Source organism: Rhineura floridana, chromosome 11 (assembly GCF_030035675.1).
Source record: "Rhineura floridana isolate rRhiFlo1 chromosome 11, rRhiFlo1.hap2, whole genome shotgun sequence".
Classification (NCBI taxonomy): domain Eukaryota; kingdom Metazoa; phylum Chordata; class Lepidosauria; order Squamata; family Rhineuridae; genus Rhineura; species Rhineura floridana.
This window is the reverse complement of record NC_084490.1, coordinates 39,986,021-39,998,247: the sequence shown is the minus strand read 5'-3', so window position 1 is coordinate 39,998,247 and position 12,227 is coordinate 39,986,021.

Here is a 12,227-nt window from a genome sequence, read left to right as displayed (position 1 = left end):
TTATATTTTGTTTAATATATTATTTTGTTTTGTTGCTTGTGCTTATCATTTGTAATCTGATTTTACTGTGTTATTTTTGTATTTTAAACTTTTTGTACACCGCCCAGAGAGCTACTTGCTATGGGCGGTTTATAAATGAAATAAATAAATAAATAAATAAATAAATAAAAATAAAGTAGGCTGCTCCTCTAACTCTGAGTGCTTCTCCTGGACAAACGGATCTTGTTCTTGTGCCATCCGCAGATCCTCCACCCAGGAGTCCTGGCACCCCCCACCACCATCTTTTCAAGAGGTATGATCAGTTCCAGCAGTCTCGGAGTTGGATTCTCCAGGTATTCCGGTTTGCGGGATAGGGCGTCTGCCCACTTGTTCTGTGCCTGAGGAATGTAATGGATCTTTTTTTTTTTTTTATATAGTTTTTATTCAAATTTTTCCAAAAAACAAACAAAACAAAGTAAGAAAAAACATAACAATACTACAACAAAAAATAAAAATAAAATGGTTGACTTCCGATTTGTCACAGATCAGCTATAAGTATATAATATACATCAAACCTGTCCCTTAATATGTACATACAGAATCCCTTTTCTCCATAAGCTGTCTTAATTAATCATCAAATCCCAGTATCATCATTTTATTTTGATCTTTCGACAAAAAGTCTAAGAGAGGCTTCCAATCCTTAAGGAATGTATCTGTCGATTTTTCTCTAAGTAAACACGTCAATTTATCCATTTCTACTAAGTCCATTAATTTCAGTAGCCATTCTTCCATTGTTGGTATTGATTCCATTTTCCACTTTTGTGCATATAATAATCTTGCTGCCGTAATCATATATAATAATATTCTTCCATATTTCTTTTCTATTTGTTTATCCATAAAACCCAGTAAAAAAAATTCTGGTTTTGACTGAATATTTATCTTTAAAATTTTTTGCATCTTCCTACCTATCTGTGCCCAGAATAATTTCGCCTTTTTACATGACCACCACATATGATAAAAAGATCCTTCTTGTTGTTTACATTTCCAACAAACATTAGAGACATTACTATACATTTTTGACAGCTTTTCTGGAGTCATGTACCAACGGTACATCATTTTATAAAAATTTTCTTTAAGATTATAACATAATGTAAATTTCAAGCCTTTTTTCCACATATTTTCCCATTGATCCATTTGTATGTTATGACCAAAATTTTTTGCCCACTTTACCATGCACTCTTTTACTTGTTCTTCCTCCATATCCATTTTCAATAAAAGTTTATACATTTTTGCAATTATGTTTTCATCATTTGTATACAAACCTATTTCAAAATCAGATTTACTTATTTCAAACCCATACATTTTCTTGTCCATTTTATATCTTTCTAACAATTGTAAATAGGCAAACCAATGAAAACTATATCCTTCCTTTATCAATTGTTCTCTCTCTTTCATTGTGTATTCTCCATGTACATTTTCTAATAGTTCTTGATAAGTTAACCATTTCTCTTTTCCAGACATTTCTCTTCTATAAAACGCTTCTTGACTTGAGACACATAATGGTATTTTCGAATAAAACCTTGGTTTGTATCTATTCCATATTTTCAACAGAGAACGTCTTATAAAATGATTGTTAAAGTCTACGTTTACTTTTACTTTGTCATACCATAGATATCCATGCCATCCCCACTTCAGATTGTGGCCCTCCAAATCCAATAGTCTTTTATTCCTCAATAAGATCCATTCCTTTATCCAGACTAAACAGCAGGCAGCAAAATAAAGTCTCAAATTTGGTAATCCCAGTCCTCCTCTTTCTTTAGCGTCTTGAAGTAATTTAAATTTAACTCTTGGTTTTTTTCCTTGCCATACAAATTTAGAAATATCTTTTTGCCATTGTTTAAAAGGTAAATCAGAGGATATTACAGGTATTGTTTGAAACAAAAACATCATTCTCGGTAATACATTCATTTTTATCACAGATATTCTACCCATTAATGACAGTTGTAGTTTATCCCATCTTAGCAAGTCTTTCTTAATCTCTGTCCATAATTTTTCGTAATTATTATGAAACAGCTTTGAGTTTTTATTTGTCATGATGATGCCTAAATATTTCAACTTTTTTTCTATTGTAAAATCTGTCTTGTCCATTAACTCTTTCTGTTCCCTTAAAGTTAAATTTTTCACCAACATCTTTGTTTTTTGATTGTTGATCTTAAATCCTGCTAACGGTCCAAATTCTTTTAATTTGTCCATCAATATATGAATTCCTTCCAAAGGGTTTTCTAGTACAATTATCAAATCATCAGCAAATGCTCTCAATTTATATTCTTCTTTTTTTATTTTTAATCCCGAAATCCTTTTATCTTGCCTTATATCTCTAAGCAGCACTTCTAAAACCAGAATAAATAAAAGGGGAGATAATGGACATCCCTGTCTTGTACCCTTTTGTATTTCACATGAATCCGTTAAGTCTCCATTAACAATTATCTGGGCCTTCTGTGATGTATAAATCGATCTGATCCATTTTATAAAGTTGTCTCCAAAATCCATTTGCTCCAAAACCTGGAACATAAATTTCCAATTCAAATTATCAAATGCTTTTTCAGCATCTAAAAAAATCAAAGCTGCTTGTTTATCATTTCGTTGTTCTAAATATTCCAACACATTCAAAACATTCCTGACGTTGTCACGTAATTGTCTTTTAGGTAAAAACCCTGATTGATCTTCCTGAATAAATTGTTGCAATATTATTTTCAATCTTTCAGCCAAAATCATTGTAAAAATTTTATAGTCATTATTCAGTAGAGATATTGGCCGATAATTTTTTGTTTTAGTTAAATCTTGGTCCTCTTTAGGTATTAATGTTATATTAGCATTTTTCCAACTATCCGGTATCTTTCCCTCTTGCAAAATAGAATTCATTGTAGACTGTAAGGGTAGCAAGAGTTCTTCCTCCAAACATTTATAATACATTGCAGATAGCCCATCTGGTCCTGGCGCCTTTCCTAATTTAATTTTATTTATAGCTTCAGATATCTCTCTTGACGTAATAGGGCCATTAATAACTTGTCTCTGAAAATCTGTAATTTTCGGCAAATTCTGTTTAGATAAATACTCTTCTATTTTTTCAGATGGAATTTCTTGACACTTATACAATGTTGAGTAATATTGATGAAAAATCTTTTTGATTTTTACATTATCTGTCAGCGTCTCATCTCCTTCTTGTATCTTTAAAATAATATTTTTTTGACGTTCTTTTCTTAATTTATATGCTAACCATTTCCCAGGTTTATTTGCAAATTCAAAAGTCCTTTGTTTAGCAAAATTTAATTTCCTTTCAATTTCTCTAACTGTCAACATTGATACTTGCTTCTGTAACATTTTAATTTGATTTACAATAGAAACTTTAGCTGGATTCTTTTTCAATTCTTCCTCTTTTTGTTTTATTTCTTCCAAAATTAATTGCATTTTCTGTTGTTTCTTTTTTTTAAATTCAGAATTACATTTAATAAAGTATCCCCTCATAAATGCCTTACTAGTATCCCAAACAATATTTTCACTTGTTCCTTTATATAAATTATATTCAAAGAACTCCTTTAATTTCTTCTTACATTCTTGTACTACTTTATCATTCTGTAATAAAGATTCATTTAGTCTCCATCTAAATCCAAGATTTTTTTTTTTTAAAGTTAATATCACAGGATTGTGGTCCGAAAAAGTTTTTGGTAATATATCCATTTTAAAAATATCCTTCGCTAAAATTTTTGACATCCAAATCATATCAATCCTCGAAAATGTTTTATGTCTTTCTGAAAAATAAGTAAATTCCTTTGCATTATCATTTATATATCTCCAGGTATCCACCAATTCTAAATGTTCCATGAGTTCAAAACAAATCTTCGGTAATTTACCTTGTGTCTCTTTGATATTTTTTTCAGAAAGCCTATCAATTTTTGGTGAGATTACCCCATTCCAGTCACCCATGACACACCAATGCTCATATGAAAACTCTGACAATTTTTCCATAAGTCCTGTATAAAACCTTGTTTTATCTTCATTGGGGGCATAAATACCCACTATCAAAATGTTTGTACCTTGTAAAGTAATTTCAACCCCCACAAATCTACCACTATCGTCCAATAATACCAATTTAGGAAGCAATTGTGGGTTAATATAGAGAACAACTCCATTTTTTTTTTTTGGTCCAGCTGAAATAAATTCTTCACCCAAATTTTTACAAATCAAATATTTGGAATCTTTCTTCTGAATATGAGTTTCTTGTAGACAAATTATATCCAATTTTAATTTTTTCAAATAATGAAACACTTTCTTTCTCTTCTGCGCCGTGTTGGCTCCATTTATATTCCAAGTTAGGTATTTGTAATCCATCATTAAGCGTGTATTTTAAAATTTGCCTGATGCTCCTTTTGATCCATCATCTTCCTTCCCCTCCTCTGCATATCCTTGTTGACTTTGTTTCCCAGGAACTATATCCATATCTTTGAGTTTATCTTCTTCCATATCTTTTGAAGCTTTTCTCAAGAAGTCCCTTGCTTTTTGAACAGTATTCAGTCTGTATTTCTGTTGTCTGAATGTAAAAATCACTCCTTCTGGAACGTCCCACCTAAATTGAATTTTGCATTGCTTAAGTTTTTCTGTAAGGAAAGCATATTCTTTTCTCTTACGTAAAAGTCTAATAGGAATTTCCTTCATCACCAGTATTTCCTTACCATCAATTTTAAAGGTATATTTAAAGTGTTGCTGTAAAACCATATCTCTGGTCGTCTTCTTTACGAAATGAACAAGCACATCTCTTGGAATTTTTTTCATTGTTGCATATCTGGAGTTAATTCTATAAACTTTGTCTATTTCAAATTCCATCCTATCTTCATTCAAGTCCAGAAATTTTACTAAAGCATTAACAATTTTATCTCTAATGTCTTCACCTGTTTCCTCAGGGATTGCACGGAATCTCAAACAATGCTCTTTATTTCTCATTTCAGTCACAGCTAAATAGTCCAAATTTTTTTCTAGTTCCAGATTTAGTATATCTGTTCTATTCTCCAAGGTTTGTACCTTTTCTTTAGTATTTTTTGCATCTTCCTTTATTTGCCCAATTGTCCCTTTAATCTCATCCACTTGTGTTTTAATATAGTCTTTTATATCTGTCAATTCAGTTTTCATTTCCTGTTTTATAGCATTAATCCCTTCCATTATTTTTTGAAACATTTCTGGGGGTATATCCTCTTCCTGTGTATCAATAGAACCTCTTCGCCCCTGGGCCTTGGTTGTTTTTTTAGTTGTCATTTTCAAAAAGAGGCCTTTAATTTCTAATATTAATCACTGTTTCAGAACCTAAGGGCAGTCTATTTCTTTTCTTTTTTTCCCTCCACCAAAAAGAAGAGTTAATATTCCAGGCCTATTATTGAAATCCAGCCAGCACAACACAGTCCTTATCTGCTTCCAAGAATGCAAAACAATTCTGGTTGCCAAGACTAAACAATTAGTAGCATATACGAGCAGCGGATTCATCCAACAAGAAATAGTCCAAAGAGAAAAATAGTCCAAAATATAATAATTACCTCTCATCCGTTTTTAAACTTTAAAAGTCCAAATTCAAGCCAGCTTTTTGTCGTAAAAAAAGTATATAAGTTGTTTATATTTTCTTTCTTCCTTAATTATATTTAAAAGAGAAAAAGTATGACTCACCCAGGTTTCTCAATTGCTGATTCATAAACAAATCCCTTTTATTGCAGTAATTTAAGCCGAATGATAAGGTTTAGGCAGAAGTGGGCTCGCTGGTTAAGAACGTTTTTTTTTGAGAGAAGAAAAAACGCTTCGCTTTATTCCAGTTCAGCTTGCGTGGAATTCCTGACTCCGTCTTCAGCCGATCGGCTTGCCTTCTTATCTCAGGAATTTCCTGATCAATTCCAGCCGCCGACAGCTCAACGAAGTCTTGTGGAAGATCTGATCGGTTCTCCTATACCTTGGAGAACATTTAAGCCAGTCCAAGATTCCTCTTGGCTGGCTTTTAACCTGAAAAAAGCTTCCTCTGAGGCAGAGCTCCCTCAGAGACAACCACCAGCCAGCACCACTTCCCGGAAGTCCCAGGAATGTAATGGATCTTGAAGCTGAAGCGAGTGAAGAACTGCGTCCAACGCACCTATCTCTGGTTCAGCTTACGGGCAGTGAGAAGGTTCTCCAGGTTCCGATGGTCGGTGCGCACCTCAATCTCATGCTGTGCTCCTTCCAAAAGGTGTCACCAAGTTTCAAATGCATCCCGAATGGCCAGCAACTCCTTTTCCCACACGATGTAATTTTGCTCTGTGCTTGTCAACTTCCACAAAAAGTAAGCACATGGTCTCACACACACACACCCCATGCTGGTTGTAAAAGCACTGCACCGATGGCCATGTCTGATGCATCCATCTCCACCACAAAGGGGCGTGCTGGGTTCGCGTGTTGCAGTATGGGTTCTGAGGCGAACCGCACCTTCAGCTCCTTGAAGGCTCCTTGCGCAGCATCAGTCCAGTGAAAGGGACCCAGTCCCTTCAGGCAGTCCGTGAGGGGTGCAGTCTCGTCAGAGTAATTAGAAATGAACCTATGGTAGTAGTTGGCGAACCCCAGGAATCACTGAAGGTCTTTCTTTGTTTTGGGTGGCTGCCACGTGAGGATGCAATGAACCTTGCCTGGGTCCATCTCCACCCCAGTGGGGGAGATGCAATACCCGAAAGTCCAGTGTGGTCAGGTCAAAGCTGCAGTTCTCCAGCTTGGCATAAGACAATGTTCCCTAAGACGTTGTAGCACTGCCCGCACGTGTTTCTCATGTTCCCCTGGGGAGTCCGAATATATAAGGATATCATCCAGATACACAATCATGATCGGGTCCAAATAGTCCCTAAATATGTCATTCATGAAGCTCTGGAAGACCTCTGGGATATTGGATAGTTCGAACAGCATGACCAAGTACTCAAACTGTACATAAAGTGTCTTGAACACGGTGTTCCACTCATCCCCCTCCTTGATTCGTACCAGATTGTAAACTCCCCTCAAATCAAGCTTGGTATAAATCTTGGCTGACCGCAGTCGTTCCAACATCTCTGTGATGAGTGGCAGCGGGTAGCTGTTGGGAATGGTGTTCTTATTCAACTCTCGGCAGTTGTTACACAGGCGTAGCTCTCCATTCTTCTTCTTAACAAACAGCAAAGGGGCCCCGGCTGGAGACTGGGAGGGTCGAATAAAGCCTCTCTTTATGTTAGTTTCCAGGAATTCCCTTAGCGCCGCCAGCTCTGGTTCTGACATAGAGTAAATCTGCCCTGCAGGGATGGGTGACCCCGGTATCAGATTTATGGTGCAGTCGTATGGTTGGTGGGAGGGCAACTGATTGGCTTCCTTTTTGTCAAACACATCCTGGTACTCCTCATACTTGTCAGGCAGGACGACTCCCTCCTGCAGTACAACTCCAGCCACAACATCGGGGCGGAGCTTATTCCGCGGTCGGCAGTGCTGATGGCAATATCCCGAGGTACACACCGCCATTGCTTCATCCCAGAAAATTGTGGGCTTGTGCTGAACCAATCAGGGCATTCCCAGTACTACTGGAAAGCGAGGCAGGAAAGCCGTGTAGAATGACAGTCTCTCCATGTGTCCTGGGATTTCCATTTCTAGCATCTCCATTGCCCTGGTAACAGCTCATGACTTTAAGGGCAGCCCATCAATGGTCTCGACGGACAAGGGCTGCTCAAGCAGTTGGGTGGGCACACCATGCTCCTGAGCGAAATTCCAGTCCATAAAACTTGACGAAGCCCTACTGTCGATCACTAACCTGGAGACTTTGCCCCGAAGGGAGAGTCAGTCAGGGTGGGTTGTGACAGGAGGGTTTGTTGGCGAGGCCATGGTGCCTGCTTCGCTCCCAGCTCTTTGGCCTCTACGAGAGCTGGGATTTGAAATTTTCTTGCACTGGAGCTCTTTCTCCTTTGGAGGGGCATCCTCGGGCCAGGTGCTCCCCTTTCTCGCAGTACAGACATAGCCCCTCCCTCCTGTGCTTCTCCTTCTCCTCCTCTGACAGACATGGACTAGCCCCTCCAATTTCCATGGGCTCCACCCCCAACGGAGTCGAGGTTCCCACGCTAGGTGGGAAATGGACACGGGGGAGAGGTGTGGGAGCCTGAGAACTTGGAAATTCCTCCCTGCGCTCCAAATGATGACCTTCAATCCCGCTGTCTATCTGCAAACATAACTGGATCAGCTCTGCCGGGCTGCCAGGTGGGGAGGTGCATGCCAATCTGTCCAGCACCTCAGGGCTAAGCCCATTCCGGTAGAAGTACATCAAAGCCAGGTCATTGTATTCCACCTCCTAGGCTAAGATGCAAAACGTGTTAGTGTAGGTCACCACGGAGCCCTTCCACTGCTTCAAAGTTCCTAGCTGGTGGGCGACCTTCTCCTTGCGCTGAGGGTCACAAAACATCTCGGTCATGGCTGCAACTAAGGCGGTGTATTGTCCCAGGACAGGGTTGTTTCTCACAAGATATGGGGTAGCCCACTTGGCTGCCTCTCCTTCCAAGAGGTTGATGAGAAAAGCCACCGTCACATCATCATTCGGAAACCCAGCTTGACACACACGCATTTATAGTTCACACTGGGCAAGGAACGTGGCGAACTGGTCACTCTAGCCACCATAGCGAGGAGGTAGTCCCACTGGCACCTAGACTCGGATGGGTGGTGCGGCTGCTGGTGCCACACACCCTTGGGCAATCAGGGCTCGAATGTTTTGGTTCTCAAGTTGGAGATTTTGGGTTACTGCCTGGAGATTCTCGACTTTTGCATACAAGGCTTGGACGATTCCTTGAAGTCCCCCTTCGGCGCCATTGCTAGTCTCCATAGTGTCAGTCATGGGAGCAGTGGTGAAGGGGGGTGATGGCTGATTCAAGCTGTCCTGCCCAGAGCCTGAAACACAAGACGGAGACTAGGCTTGATTTAATTCTTTTTATTAGAGTGATGCTTATGTCCAAAGCAGTGCACTTCATAAACCTGTCTACTCTAGCTCACTACCTTCCCTAACTAAGCTACCTGGACAGTCTCTGCAGCTTGTGGGGACAATTGAATCAGCACTGGAGCCTGGGCGGGCACCTGCTTACGTAGGGAAGGTCTTCGCCCGTAACCAACAGCTCCTCCAAAGTTCCACCCTCTCAAGGGCCCTTTTCTTGTGCCGTCTTGCTTGGGGTGAGCCTCTGCTGGCCCATCTGACAGCGGGGCTTCGATAGGCAATGGCTCAACCTCAGGAAGCAGGAAGCTGGTTGGCTGGGAAGCGTTTGAAGTTTCAGGCAGGGATTCCTTTGGGGGCGTGGTTGGTGCATGAGGGGTTGCTTCCCAACAGCTCAGGTGGGAGGCTCGCAGGCAGAGCAGGAACTGCCTTGATGGGGGGGCTGGCCGATGGGAGTCTGCGGGCTGACTGCGCTCTCCCTTCCTTCAACGCTCCCGGGGACCTCGTCCTCATCTGACTCCTCTCTCTCTCCCTGAGCTGACTCCTGGGGCGCAACAGTGTCGCATGGAATCCTCTTGGGGGGGTTGTGACAGATCCTTGATAGATTAATAAGTGTGGAGAATGTTCTCTAAAGGTAAGAAGTTTGAAAACTGCTGAGCTAGATTGGTAGTTAAGTTTTAACCATGAGCCACCTTATTCCTGTCTGCTTTGGATCCCAAAATCTGTTTTCATTAGGGGTCTATCTTAGGAGCACAGGCTGAACCCTAACTTGTGTCATAGCTAGGGATGGAGGAAAGAATTATTTCAGTTTGCATTTAAAAGCAAATCTACCTAATTCACACTTTCCAAAACAATATACAAACAAAAACCATAGCTATCCTTCAAAATTTGCACTTTTCCAAATTTTGCAGTGCTGTTCTTCAACCATGTAATGTGTACAAAAATGCATACACTAGGGTAAACTGTGCATATATTATTTAGTTATTTATTGTATTGTTCCCCACTCTTCAGCCAAAAAGGCTCCCAGAGTAGCTTGCGTATAGTCAGTTAATACAAGACAGTCCCTGCCCACAGGCTTAATCTAAAAGAATTGGTGACAATATTTGTGAAACTGTAAAATGCATCAGATGAAATAGCTTTGCAAAAATGTATATTAGACAAAATTGCATGCCAAAATGTGTATTTTAGGGAAAATCTGCACTTAAATGTTGCTGAATTTTCATAAGAACTTTTTTTTAGAAAAAGCAGACTGATATAGAAATGTCAAGACCTGAGTAAGATTGAAAAAAATGAGAAGCTGAGAAACTGAAATAGTCAAGATTTGCTCATCCCTAGTCATAGCGTTTCAGATTCAGATTGCTGACTATGCAAATCATATATTCTCATGTTGTAAATCTCCATGTTCTCTCCAAACATTTTTGCCAGCCACTAGTGGGTAGGCATGACAATTTCCATCATGATCAAAACGATCTGCACTCTAAGCTGTTTTAAATGTCTGGATGGAGACATCACTTACCACTGGATTGCTGTTTTTGGCAGCAAACTGATGTTCATTTCTGTTTGGCGGGGATCCAGCTTGTAGCTTTTCTATATCAGTGGTGAGTACAGTGTTGTTGTAACAGTTGTTTGTCTACAAACATCAACACTTACCAGTTTTGATTGCTCAATCGATCAGCAGCTTTTTTAGCTTGGGGAAATGGTGAGCCATAGGAATAGATTGTGCTTATGTACATTGAGTGTTCAAGAATCTCTTGAGGTTTGCAGTGCCAGGAGCATTAGCCGAGACATAGATGGCATGTGTTTTGTCTGTGTTTTTAGTAGCACGTATCTGCCAAGGTTTGAGATTTGAAATTAGATATGCTTAGGGCTGGTTCACACATTTATGTGCATCACTTAACTATTTTATTTCTGACTGCTGTACACCTGAAGATGAGTTGCAGCAGAATGTGTCAAGTGATTCCACTGAATGGTGTTTTAAGGTGACATCCAGTGATGTGAAAGGTCTGTGATGGCTCAGTTATGCCTGTAAGTAATCACTTGATACTCCAGGCTCTTTTCATGCTCTTCTTTCATGATTCCACCTCGTCACACTCACAGACATGCCTAATCCATGCTTAAAGTGAACTCAGTTTTTTAAAAAAAGAAACATGCATACACACACACCTCTGGATAGCTGCACAACGGAAGCTCAGCACAGAGATATACCTATAATAGTTTCACAAACTAAACTAGGGGTAATCTTGTATGCTTGTAGCATTCTTGTTTCTAACACCAACACCATTCCCCACCCCCATTATATGTTGTTATATGTTGTCAAGCAGAGAGAAGTTTCAGGAATGCAGCAGATAGCCTTGTCTGATTGGGTCTGAAAGGATGTCACTGGAGGCTTATTGTGTTTTGTAATCTCCCGTTGTTTAATCTCCCATTGATCTGGTTACACTTATAGAAGAAATAGTTGCAATGCAAACACATTAAGCAAGTAATATTTCCTCACCAGTCCTGTGCATGTTTATTTAGAAGTAAACTCCACTGTGTGAAACGGTGCTGCTTCCAAAGCATAGGACTGTCACTGCAGGTAAGTGGCTGTATTGGGAATTTTGTGCTTGGATAAAAAACAGCAATAATGGATTTTCACCTGGATCTGGTCACATGATTTAAAAGCAAAACAGACCCTTTCCACAACATAATTGTCCTAATAAACATGTAATCATACTTAAGTTAAAAATGTAGGTCATCAGTTGTAGCAGTTGAAATGGCAGATTGCAATGTCAATCATCATCTAGTGCGCAATCCTACGCATGTTAACTCATTGGTTTGTATAGAATTAGTACTCATTACATTCATACCTGTTAGTACAGTATTCATATGCAACAGCGATGGGAACCCTCAGACTCAGGGGGCCAAATATGGCCCTTCCTGGGCCTCTCTTTCTGGTCCTCAGTACTCTTCTCCAAGCCATATCCCCTCTTCTTAGGCCACACTCCTTATTGGCCCTGCTGTACCTACCGCTGGATGCTTTTGCCTGGCAGCAATATGTCCTGGAACTATGACAATGCTGCTTGGTTGCCTGGATGGAGAGATGTTGCTTGGCTCAAATGTACATCACCATACACTAATGTACAAGTTACTTCCATTGTTCCACCCACTCTTTTCTTTGGGCCAACCACTTTTGACTCCTGCCCCCACCCAGCACTGGCATGTGGTCCCGTAAAGTTCCTCACAGCCAATGTGGCCCTCAGGATGAAAAGGATTTCCCACCTCTGAT